Here is a 13,823-nt window from a genome sequence, read left to right on the forward strand (position 1 = left end):
AGGGCTGGAGATAAAGGGAGTCATGAGGAAGAGTCCTAGGGAAATAGCAGAAAAGGATTGAATTTGAGTGGTGAGTGGCCGTAGGATCCCTGGGTTGGAACCTGGAGTAGTGGGCAGGCCCAGGTTCCTCTAACAGCCACAAGTAAAGAAGTTTAAACCCCACAAAGGGGATAGGGCTTAGCTGTTTGGGAACCCAAACAAAGGGCTGAGTTTGAAGGGCCCAGAGCCAGTGCTTAAGACTCTAGTCTTTAATACCCTTGAAGGAGATCATTTGGACTTTGTGACTCTGCTGAAGGGGCAAGCTGCGGCTGACCAGCCAAGGTTGACCAGCAGCCTGCAGCGGGTACCAAGGATGAGAAAAGGACTGCAATACCACACTACCTTGTAGGATGGGGGAAGGGATAGCTCAGTGGTTTGAGCATTGGCCTGTTAAATCCAGGGTTGTGAGCTCAATCGTTGAGGGGGCCATTTAGGGATCTGGGGCAAAAATTGGGGCTTGGTCCTGCTTTGAGCAGGGGGTTGGACAAGATAACCTCCTGAGGTCTCTTCCAACCCTGATATTCTATAATTTGAAGAAGGTGTGAGTACCCCTTTATACACAAACAAATAAGACAGCCACACCAAAAAATATTAAAACACAGAAGAAAAAAGAATTTTAAATGCAATCTAAAAACTTTTATTTTTAAAAGGATTTACCATAAATTATAGTTCTGTAGAGTAAATATAGTACAGTGCTCCAAATATAGAGAAAATACATTTATTGAAAACTTTCTAAAATGACATTGTCAAAATTTAAATTCTAGACCTCATATAAGGGGATGAGCATGTAGAATTTAATGTTTAATTTTTTTAGCTGAGATTGGATCTGTTTAGACATTATTCAGACTGCTTTGACATAAAGTTGAACTGCATGTCTAAAGGTATTTTCATTTCTGAAGCTTAACATGAAATCCCTGAAGTTCATCAATCAAGCTCTTGGTCTCCAAGACTTTGTACAAATACCAAGTGCTGTCACATCTTTCTTGAAAGAACTACCACCTCAGTCCACCCTGCATTTCATTAAAATCACTAACTTTAGAAGTTTAACCACAATATCTTAAGAGTGGTAGATCAGACTGCCTCATGTAGAAAGACAAAATAGGTTTTGGCACCCACTGAGTACAATATGAGGTTTTGGTCCCATAAAATCAGCATTTGTTAATATTTCTGCCACACAGTCATATCAGAGAGATACCCAGTTTTGATGTTTTAACACAGCCCATGTGTAACTGCACTGATTCTATATGCCTGGGTGCATAAGTGCTGAATTTGGACGACATAAATACATTTCTAATATAAGAATAACCCTTTCCAGTCGGGGTTGGGGGAAGAAACACCTCATGTGCCCATGCAAGCCTTTTGTGTACATAAGTAAAGTTAAGAGAGAAAAATGTTGCCTCTACGTGACATGAAAAAGATAAGGTCTTTCTGGTCTCTGGTGGATATGTTTGGGATAACTGTCCAATATGTCTGAAATCCATTAAAGAAGGCATGACACCGAATTTAAACTTTTCCACACATAAAATTTGTGCAATTAAACTAGATATTTTCAGGTGACAAGCAGTGTTAAAGGGATTTGATCAGATCCACACTCAGCTAGCAATGCTATCAGAATTTCTTCCAACTGAGCAAATAGAATGTTCTGCTCCTGACTTTATAATACCTTTGTTGCTCACTGATCCCAGGGATAAACAGGAGGTCCTCTAAGTTGTGCTCATCTTCACTAGACCCCAAAGGACACACCTTCAGCTGCAGGTCACAAGACTTCAGTGGCACTCTGGTCACATCCTCTTTCACTTGGTCATACCCTTGACACTCCCACTGGGAGAGAGGATGGCATCAAGCTAGTTACACCAAATCTGTACCACCAGGAATTCACCATATATCTTATAAAATATATTATATAAATGCATGAGAACCCAGAGAAAGACGAAGGAAAGTGTAGGTCCTCTATTTAGTGGGGAAAGAGAGCTAATAACCGATGTCATTAAGTTTAATGCCTGTTTTGCTTCAAAGGCTAATGGATACCAGATGCTTAACACAATCAATATTAACAACCAGGGGGAACGAATGCAAGCCAAAATAGGGGGAAAAACAGGTTACACAATATTTAAATAAGTTAGATTCAAGTTGGCAGGGCCTGATGAAATTCACATTAGGGTACTTCATGATCTAGCTCAAACAATGTCCGATCTCTTAGCGTTTATCCTCAAGAACTCACAGAGGGGGTCCCAGAGGATTGGGGAAAGGCAAACATAGTACCTATATTTTAAAAAGGGAACAAAGAGAATGTGGGGAATCATAGACCAATCAGCCTAACTTCAATACCTGGAAAGATACTGGAACAGATTATTAAGCAATCAATTTGTAAGCATCTAGAGGATACTAAGATGATAAGAAATAGCCAACATGGATCTGTCATGGATCTGGGAGGCTAATGTGATGGGGAAAGGAGTCCAGGAGAGCTGGCCATATTTTAAAGAAGCTTTATTGAGAGTGCAGGAACAAACCATCCCGATCTGCAGAAAGAATAGAAAATATGGCAGATGACCAGCTTGGCTTAACAGAGAAATCTTCAGTGAGCTTAAACATAAAAAGGAAGCTTACAAGAAGAGGAAACTTTGACAGATGACTAGGGAGGAGTATAAAAATATTGCTCGAGCATGCAGGGGTGTAATCAGGAAGGCCAAAACACAACTGGAGTTGCAGCTAGAAAGGGATGTGAAGGTTAACAAGAAGGGTTTCTATGTTAGCAACAAGAAAAAGGTCAGGGAAAGTATGGGATCCTTAATGAATGGGGGAGACAACCTAGTGACAGATGACATGGAAAAAGCTGAAGCACTCAATGCTTTTTTGCCTCGGTCTTCACAGACAAGATCAGCTCCAACACTGCTGTCCTGGGCAACATAGTATGGGGATGAGGTAAGCAGCCCTCAATGGTGAAAGAACAGGTTAAGGACAATTTAGAAAAGCTGGACACGCACAAGTCCATGGGTCCAGATCTTATACATCTGAGGGTGCTGAGGGAATTGGCTGATGTGATTGCAGAGCCATTGGCCACTATCTTTGAAAATTCGTGGTGATCAGAGGAGGTCCAAGACGATTAGAAAAGGCAAATATGGGCCCATCTTTAAAGAAGGGAGGAAGGAGAACCCAGGGAACTACAGACAGGTCAGCCTAACCTCACCTCAGTCTCTGGAAAAATCATGGAGCAGGTCCTCAAGGAAACCATTTTTAAGGACTTGGAGGAGAGGAAGGTAATCAAGAACAGTCACCAAGGGCAAGTCATGCCTGACCAACCTGATTCCCTTCTATGATGAGATACTGGCTCTATGGATATGGGGAAAGTGGTGGACATGATATATCTTGACTTTAGCAAAGCTTTTGATACGGTCTCCCATAGTACTCTTGCCAGCAAGTTTAAAAAGCATGGATTGGATGAATGGACTATAAGGTGGATAGATCGTTGGGCTCAATGGGTTGTGATCAACGGCTCGATGTCTAGTTGGCAGCCGGTATCAAACAGAGTACCCCAGGGGTGGTTTTGTACAACATCTTTATTAATAATCAGGACAATGGGATAGATTGCACCCTCAGCAAGTTCACGGATGACACTAAGCTGAGGGGAGAGGTAGATATGCTGGAGAATAGGGATAGAGTCCAGAGTGACCTAGACAAATTGGAGAATTGGGCCAAAAGAAATCTGATGAGGTTCAACAAGGACAAGTGCAGAGTGCTGCATTTAGGATGGAAGACTCCCATGCACCGCTACAGGCTGGGGACCGACAAGCTAAGCAGCAGTTCTGCAGAAAAGGACCTGGGGATTACAGTGGATGAGAAGCTGGATATGAGTCAGCAGTGTGCCCTTGTTGCCAAGAAGGCTAATGGCATTTTGGGATGCATTAGTAGGAGCATTGCCAGCAGATTGAGGGAAGTGATTATTCCCCTCTATTCAGCACTGGTGAGACCACATCTGGAGTACTGCATCCAGTTTTGGGCCACCTACTACAGAAAAGATGTGGACAAATTGGAGAGAGTCCAGCGGAGGGCAATGAAAATGATCAGGGAGCTGGGGCACTTGGCTTATGAGAAGAGGCTGAGGGAACTGGGTCTGTTTAGTCTACAGAAGAGAAGAATGATAGGGAATTTGATAGCAGCCTTCAACTACCTGAAGGAGGGTTCAAAGAGCATGGAGCTCAGCTATCCTCAGTGGTGGTAGATGACAAAACAAGGAGCAATAGTCTCAAGATGCAGTGGGGGAGGTCTAGGTTGGATTTTAGGAAACACTATTTCACTAGGAGGGTGGTGAAGCACTGGAATGGGTTACCTAGGAAAGTGATGGAATCTACATCCTTAGATGTTTTTAAGGCCCGGCTTGACAAAGCCCTGGCTGGGGTGATTTAGTTGGTGTTGGTCTTGTTTTGAGCAGGGGGTTGGACTAGATGACCTCCTGAGGTCTCTTTCAACCCTAATTTTCTATGATTCTATGAAATCATGCAAAACCAACCTAATTTCCTTCTGTGACAGGAGGAAGCTGTAGACCTGAAAACATCCACTCAATCTGAAAATATCATAATGCTACTATATAAATCTATGGTATGTCCACACCTTGCACTGGTTGTCCTATCTCAAAAAAGAAACTAGAATTGGAAAAAGTACAGAGAAGGCAACACAAGGAATTAAGGGTATGGAACATCTTCCATATGAGAATAGATAAAAGAGACTGGGATTTTTCAGTTTAGAAAAGAGATGACTAGAATATGACAAAGGTCTATAAAATCGTGACTGGAGTGGAGAAAGTGAATAAGGAAATGTTATTTATCCTTTCACATAACATAAGAACCAGGGGTCACTCAATGAAATTAATAGGTATCAGGTTTAAAACAAATATAAAGAAATACTTCTTCACACAACCCATGAAACACAATGTGGAACTCATTGCCAGTAGATGTTGTGAAGGTCAAAAATATAAATGAGTACAAAAAGGAATTAGATAAATTCATGGAAGATAGGTCCATCAATGACTATTAGCCAAGATGGATGAAACCCCATGCTCAGGGTGTCCCTACCTTCTGATTGTCAGACGCTGGGAGTGACAGGGGATGGATCACTCGATAATTACTCTGTTCTGTTTATTCTCTCTGAAGCACCTGCCTCTGACAACTATCAGAAGACAAGTGCTAGGCTAGATGGACCATTGGTTTGACCAGTATTACCATTCTTATGTTTTATGTTCCCTACCCTCCTCCATATCCTCTCTCCCACCACCCCCTTCTCACACTCCTTTCAGGACATATTCACCACTAGCATAAGTGGGTGCAATTTCATTGACTTCAGTGGGGTATCACTCACATACCTGATGTGGAATTTGGTCCTCTTTCTCCTTCTTGCACTCACACTTCATTCCACTCTGGCTTCAGATAGCCTTTGATTTCCCATGCCTTAAGCACCTTCACTTCCTCCCCTTAAATCCTTTCAGATTCATTTATTTTGCAAATCTTTCCTATTTTAGTCTCCTTTGTAACAACATCTCCAACACCATGTTGCATCTGAACTTTTGTTCCATGTACTATATAAGCGGTTCAGTATAGGAGTTGTGTCATTCTATGTTTTAAAGCATCCATGTGCAACATTGTGCAGTTCTAGCAAAAAGTTCTCATAGGTGTTAGACTGAAGCTTCTCTAACATTCTTCTCGCTAGATCTTCCCAAGACAGCTCTTTAACAGTAGACAGATCTACAAATCAGCCACCGATCATGATCAGAAAGCCTGACCATTAGAAAAATGCCCTACAGTATATCATTTTACAGCTACCACCATTGAAATTATTAGTGCATCTATGCAAGCTGCACTCAAATACAGCTGGTAGGTCTATTATGTATTCTATATGGTCTGGAAAATAGAAAGCTGGGAAGCAGGAAAATTGTATGCTAACAGGGTCTTTTCTACTTAAACAGGGGCTTCAAGGATTATAAAACAACTTGTTAAGTAAAACCAGAGAACAAGATCCTCATCTGGAGTTAGCATAACTCCATTGAAGTCAATAAAGATGCTCCACCCTACACTAGCTGAGAGTCTGGCCGTGAATTCTTATACAACAGTTTTTCCAAGGAGAACTGTGTCTACTGTTTAGAATGCACCTATTGAATCGCCAGGGATCGGCGGGCGCAAGGCTGCCCACATCTAAAGGCCCCTCCCCGAGCCTAAGGGGACGAGCCACTGAACCTTGGAAGACAGGCTCCTGCATGCTATCCCCTTTGATAATAGCTAAGTCACTCAACTACTCTGTATCTGCAGTTTAATCCATCTCTAAGGGATATTTAAGGCTGATCCATCCAGGTGCTGAGTGCCTTCAACTCCCACTGGTGCCAAAGGGAGTAGAGGGAACTTGTCCCCTTGCAGAATTGAACCCACAATGCTTACACAAGCATGCTGTGATGCTGAGCACACTAAGAAGATGTTCTATAACTGAAGATTATTGTATATATTCCTATTAGCAAGTGTCTTACTTCATAAATATTTCAGTCTTGATTAATCTGCCCTCAAATAGGTGAAAGGCAAAATCAGAGGCTACATTCTCCCCTCCCAAAGGAAAAGAAAACAGAGGGAAAGGAAAAGAACTCAGAATATAGTTGTCAGTCTTACAAAATCTCTGCTGCATGATGTCCTCATAATGGGAGGAGCCTGAAGCTCTACATAACAGTCAGTGTGGACAAGGCTTTAAGGCCTGCAGAGACTATACAAAACCCCAGGTGTCAACAAAGGGATCAGGAATCTCCACAACAGTCCCCTGACTCCACCTGCACCCTGAGACAGGCTACAATTGAATCTCCCTTGCCCTGCCCAAACCTCTGCACAGCACCTTTCTAGGTGGGGTGAAGGCAGTGGTGAGCTGGAGCCGGTTGTTAAATTTAGAAGCCCTTTTAGAACCGGTTGTTCCGCGAGGGACAGCCAGTTCTAAAAGAGCTTCTAAATTTAACTGGCCAAAAGTGGCGCCTTAGGTGCCGACTCCATGGGTGCTCTGGGGCTGGAGCACCTAAGGGGAAAATTTGGGGGGTGCAGAGCACCCACCGGCAGCTCCCCGCCCCACCCCCGGCCCCAGCTCACCTCTGCTCCGGCTCCGGCTCCGCCTCCTCCCCTGAACGCGCCGCCCCGCTCTGCTTCTCCACCCCCCCCCCCCCCCCGGCTTCCCGCGAATCAGCTGTTCACGTGGGAAGCCGGGGCGGGCTGAGAAGCAAACGGCAGCTTCCCGCTCAGATCCAGGGAGGCGGAGGTGAGCTGGGGTGAGGGGGGGCCGCGAGGAGGGCCACCTGCACCGCAGCAGGTAACCCGGGGCGGGAGGGCACGTAGGGGAACCGCTCGCCGCCCCAGCTCACCTCCGCCACCCTCGGCCTGAGCAGGAAGCCGCCGCTGCCTGTTTCTCAGCCCTCCCAGGCTCCCCGCCAAACAGCTGATTCATGGGAAGCCGGGGGAGGGGGCAGAGAAGCAGAGCGGGGCGGTGGGTTCAGGGGAGGAGGCAGAGGCAGAGCGGAGTTGAGCTGGGGCCGGGCACGGGGCAGGGAGCTGCCGGTGGGGGCTCTGCACCCCCCAAATTCTCCCCGTGGGTGCTCCAGCCCCGGAGTACCCAGGGAGTCAGAGCCTAAGGCGCCACTTTTGATGTGGTCAGTGGGGGGAGCGGCCGCTCCCCCTGCTCCCCCCCCCAGCTACGCTCCCCCACCCCTAGGAGCCAGAGGGACCTGCCGGATGCTTCCTGGGAGCTGCCCCAGGTAAGCACCTCTGGGACTCCCCACCTCGCCCCCTGGCAGGTGCCTCTGGCTCTTAGGGGTGGGGTGGGCACCCACTACGGTGGCCCACGAGACCTACTGCCCAGTTCGGGGGCAGTCAGGGGACAGGGGGGTGGATGGGGCTGCGGGGGGCATCAAGGAATGCGGGGGGGGTTGGATGAGGCAGAAGTCCCGGGGGCGGGGGTGGGCAACGACCCCCTCGTGGGGTGAGGAGGGAACCCGTTGTGAAGATTTTGGCAGCTCATCACTGGGTGAAGGTATGGAACAAATGTTTATGTGGCTATGTTAACTCTTGCCAGGTTCCACAGGATAGCATGCTGCTCAGTGTGACATGACTTTGCCTCCTCCAATCTTGCTGAGCACAAACTGCAGAGCGGTAACTGCAGGACTTCTGTAGGCTGAGACAGGGAGGAGCATGTTATCTCATTTCTATTCCCTCTCACCAGCAGAACTGGAAGGAGATCTTAGTTGCAATGTTTGCAATGCTCAATTTGAGGCTTGTTGTTTAATGTTTGCTTCCCCCTTTTTTCCTAAATAAACATTGCTAGTTGATCTAATAAGATCTGGTGGAGATGGTCAAATAAATTAGGAAACGACATAGTGACATTTTTCAGAAGTGCAAAATTCCATTTCACAGAATTAAAAACTGACGATTTTTGTGAATTTTTCTGAAATATTTTTATCAAAATTATTTTCATTGAAACATTTGTTTGACAGCAAACCTGGACTTTGGGAGGAGTTTTCCAGTTTATACAAAATTTACTGCAGCACTTTTAGACATTTTGATTTAAATCAATTTTCTCAATCATATTAGAAGTTTTCTTGTTACCAAAAACCCAGTTTTCAGTGAGAACATATTTTCCCGTAAACAAAAAATGTCTATTATTATTTGGGTGAAACTATGACAGAAAATGTAATTGACCACTTTCTGCAAAAAGTTTTGCTTCTGAAAAAGGGCCACTTTTCTATGACAAAATATTTTGTGTGAAAACTGTCAGCCAGATCAGTTTAGAATCAACAAGACAATACAGTGTCCTCTGAACTCAAAAGCATTGGGCAATAGCTGTACCCCCCCTTTTTTCTCTTCTTAATAGTCAGTAGTAACAATGGAGCTATATCATTTCTAGTCATTTGTTAATAGAAACACTTGTCATCCATGGAGCTGAAAGTTCTTAAATGTTTCCAAATCTCAAAGGATTTACTCCAGAAAAAAATATGAGTGCCTCTTTTGTTTACAAAATAACATACCTAATACTCTCAGGTATTAGCATATTTTCCATCCACTTTTCTGCATTCTTTCGGTGAATGGTGATGGCATATTGATATATGAGTGACTTGGATTCTTTGGCTCTCTCAGGTAGTCAGGCTTGCAACTTAAAAGCAAACAGATGTAGAGCCCGAGTCTCCTTGGTGATTTCAGTGGAGTTGTATCTGTTTACAGCAGGGCAGTCAGAATGTTTCCAATACCTATTTACACTGCTGATGAAGATCATCTGATATACCTTTCCCACATTTCCTTTAATTAATCTGCTAGGGAGTCTGGTGGGGAGGGTGGAAAAGCTATGTCTGACGAAAATAAGGGTCAGTAAAGCTTGCAAACCCCAGTATCTGAATGAGTAGTTCAAATCACATGTAACCTTAACCTCCACTATCGCTGCAGTATCAATTTTATTCCTATGATGTAGCAGATGGTTAATTAGGCATTGATCCATATAACACCATTTCATTAGCAACTGGTGACTGTGGAAATGACTCTTTAATTGTGTGTAGTAGCTGTCATCTTAATCAACACATTTTCTGTCTCATCCCAATATTTTCTGCTCAACTCTCCCTTCCAGAAATTTACATACTAGTGAGTGGACTGGTACAAAGTAACAGATTCTATCTACCTGTTCTAGGGTTTGTGCTGGTGGTCATCACCATAGTATCTGAACGCTCTGCACACTGTCAAACTGCCCCACACATTGTGGGAGTTTGGAGGTGAATCCTGATATGAATTATCATTACAGTTTCATGGGTCAGGTCTATCTCTAATATATTTAGGGTTAGACCATGCAATCAACACAAGCCCTGTGTAGGGAGCTAGTGCAGAGTCATTTTGCCACTGGAGAAGCACTGGACATGATTATGCCATCTCTCCCAGAACTGGCTGTTGCTTATGGGGTGCGTACACATTGACATTCATTAAGAAGGAATAAATTGCTCTGCCTATGTCCCCCCTCCTCCACAGGCTACTGCATAGGGCTCTCAGGCCCGCCCACTGCCCCATGGGAGCAGTCAGTGAATAGTCCCTGCACAGCACCAGCTATTGTGATTGGTCCTTGAGCAGGCAATGAGTGGTGGGGGATGCATCTGAATCAAGGGCCAACCACAGTCTGACCCTTTAGGAATTAAATGGTCCTTTAAGACACAGCCTTGAGTCAGGCATGGTTTGGCTCCTCACTGTCTTGCATAAACCTCAGGATGCAATGCTACCCACAGCTCCCAAGTAAATGGGAAGAGCTCCTCAGGAGAGACAGCATTTTTCAGTGCACTTTGCCACCTCTGCTGGCTGGTGTAGAGTGATGGGGTCATGGAGCTGCCCCTTCCTAGCCCCTTTGGCATGGCCAGCATCCCTGTGGGCACTAGAGGGTCAGGTACCACAGTGATGTAAGTAAGTAAAGACCATTTAGTGACGTCTGAATACTGATGACATCATAGCAGAATTTTCTGAAGCCTTCTCGATCCATTGCTAACTTTACACACAGCTGTTGAACTCTGAGTGATCAGCCACATACCGGCTATCCATGTCCTCACTGGTTGTTCCCAACTATGATGACTCACCATCAGTCATTTCATGAAAACTTTCTTGAGGTTATTTCCATCTCTGTGCCTCATATAACTAAGGTACATAAGTTTGCCCCTGTTGATTTCTGAAAGCAGAGTCCTCTTCTCTCCACTAATATTTTTAACATAAGCATTCCGCATCTTTTACATCTAGGAGAAATCAAGAGTCTTCATTAGCACAACATCTCAAAGGCTTCAGGCTTCAGTTTTCTTCTTGTTAGCAGCATTCGTTTTCCAGGATTCGCCTCCGTAAGTCGAACCTTCATGAATTTCAAGGTTTTCATGGTTTTCCCACACTTTTATAAGGGAGGCCATGATAGAGAGAACCATCCCTAGTTTTCCTTTTATTTCTTTGAAGCAATCTCCTTGGTTGAATATGTATGATCCCAGTTAATTAAATTAATATACTGCCTCCACAGTTTGACTGTTAATTGCGATGTCTGCTTGCATCCTGCTAATGATTGTGTCAACATATATGCATTTCATTTTCACCACATTCAGGATTAGTCTATCTTCCTCAATAACTGTTTGTTTGTTTGTTGGTTTGTTTTATAGGCTCCCACATTCATTGCATTGCAGCATCACCATATTTGAGGTCAGTTAAAAGTGTCCATGAGTGGAAATCTCAGCTCCTTTCTCTTTATCAAAACCTTCCAGGGCTTGTCTCATAATAAATTCTGTGTACATATTGAAAAGACTTGGGGACAGAATGCACCTTTGTCTTATACCTGCCCAATGAAAAACCACTCACTGTCACCCACTGCTGTTTGCACCATAGTTTGCTGTTCACACAAAGACTTCCAATGAGTTGAATGAAATGCTGTGGAATCCCCATGTCTGCCAGTATCCTCCAAAGACCATCATGTCTGATGGTATCAAATGTCATGGAGTAGTCAATGAATGATTATATTCCCTGCCTATTTCATTGAGATGACAGATATTCGCAATTTGATCACTTATGTCTCGTCCCTCCCTGAAACCAGTTTGTTGTGATGGTGGTTCTGCTTCTGTCATTTGCTTCATGTAATCCTGATTTATGCAGAGCAACCTTTTATTCGTGTACCATCTCCCTGATATCAAACAATAGTTACTGCACTCTGTTATATCCCCTTTCTTTAATAAGGGCAGAAAGATTGACTTAGTCTAGTCATCCACATATCATTGCTAATTTTCCATGTAAGATCAATCCTGCAGTCGTCCCTTGCTTTTTAGAAATCCTGCTGCTAAGTCATCCTCCCTGATGTTTTTCCAGGCTTCATTTTCATAATAGCACAAACCACTTCCTCTTGCACGATTGATGGCTCCAGAGCCATACTCTCTTTTGTCATCCTGTATTATAAGTGGCTCTGATGAGGCATAGTGATTGATACAGTAATCTCTTTCTAGTTGTATTTGATATCATCACCAAACTGATTGACAGAGCCAGAAGAGTACCCGGAAGTCACCTACTACAGGACAGGCCCAACAAAGAAAATAACAGAACGCCACTAGCCATCACCTTCAGCCCCCAACTAAAACCTCTCCAACGCATCATCAAGGATCTACAACCTATCCTGAAGGATGACCCATCACTCTCACAGATCTTGGGAGACAGGCCAGTCCTTGCTTACAGATAGCCCCCCAACCTGAAGCAAATACTCACCAACAACCACACACCACACAACAGAACCAGGAACCTATCCTTGTAACAAAGCCTGTTGCCAACAATGTCCACATATCTATTCAGGGGACACGATCATAGGGCCTAATCACATCAGACACACTATCAGAGGCTCATTCACCTGCATATCTATCAATGTGATATATGCCATCATGTGCCAGCAATGCCCCTCTGCCATGTACATTGGTCAAACTGGACAGTCTCTATGTAAAAGAATAAATGGACACAAATCAGACCTCAAGAATTATAACTTTCAAAAACCAGTCAGAGAACATTTCAATCTCTCTGGTCACTCGATTACAGACCTAAGAGTGGCTATTCTTCAAGTAAAAGACTTCAAAAAAGACTCCAATGAGAGACTGCTGAATTGGAATTAATTTGCAAACTGGATACAATTAATTTAGGCTTCAATAGAGACTGGGAATGGATGGGTCATTACACAAAGTAAAATTATTTCCCCATGTTATTTCGCCCATCCACCCCCCACTGTTCCTCAGATGTTCTTGTCAACTGCTGGAAATGGACCACCTTGATTATCACTACAAAAGGTTTTCTTCCCCCCCACTCCTGCTGGTAATAGCTCATCTTAAGTGATCACTCTCCTTACAGTGTGTATGATAACACCCATTGTTTCATGTTCTCTGTGTATATAAATTTCCCCACTGTATTTTCCACTGAATGCATCCAATGAAGTGAGCTGTAGCTCACAAATGCTTATGCTCAAATAAATGTGTTAGTCTCTAAGGTGCCACAAGGACTCCTTTTCTTTTTGCAAATACAGACTAACACGGCTGCTACTCTGATAGTTGATTTGATTCTTTGTCATGGTGCCAGGTGATCTCAGTCTATATAAACATCAAGGATGTTGGGAAGATGGTGTTTGCATCTAGACTAGATAATTAGAGCAGCAGAATTTGACTAAATGCTTCCTCTCTCATTTTGTTTCCCATTACTTCTTTGAAAGCTTACAGTTCCAATTTTTGCGTTCAGGTCTCCGATTAGATCATAGATCATAGATCACAGAATATCAGGGTTGGAAGGTGTCAAGGTTCCTTCCCCACTCTGAACTCTAGGGTACATAAAAACCTCCTAAGCTTACTTTTACCAGCTTAGGTTAAAACTTCCCCAAGGTACAAACTATTTTACCTTTTGCCCTTGGACTTTAGCTGCCACCACCAAACGTCTAACCAGTATATTACTAGGAAAGAGTCCATTTGAAAATGGCTTTCCCCCCAAAATCCTCCCAAACGTTACACCCCCTTTTCTGGGGAAGGTTTGATAAAAATCCTCACCAATTTGCATAGGTGACCACAGACCCAAACCCTTAGATCTTAAGAACAATGAAAAAGTAATCAGATTCTTAAAAGAAGAATTTTAATAGAAGAAAAAGTAAAAAGAATCACCTCTGTAAAATCAGGATGGTAAATACCTTACAGGGTAATTAGATTCAAAACATAGAGAATCCCTCTAAGCAAAACCTTAAGTTACAAAAAGACACAAAAACAGAAATATCCA

This window comes from Dermochelys coriacea, chromosome 3, assembly GCF_009764565.3.
Source record: "Dermochelys coriacea isolate rDerCor1 chromosome 3, rDerCor1.pri.v4, whole genome shotgun sequence".
NCBI classification, from domain to species: Eukaryota; Metazoa; Chordata; order Testudines; family Dermochelyidae; genus Dermochelys; species Dermochelys coriacea.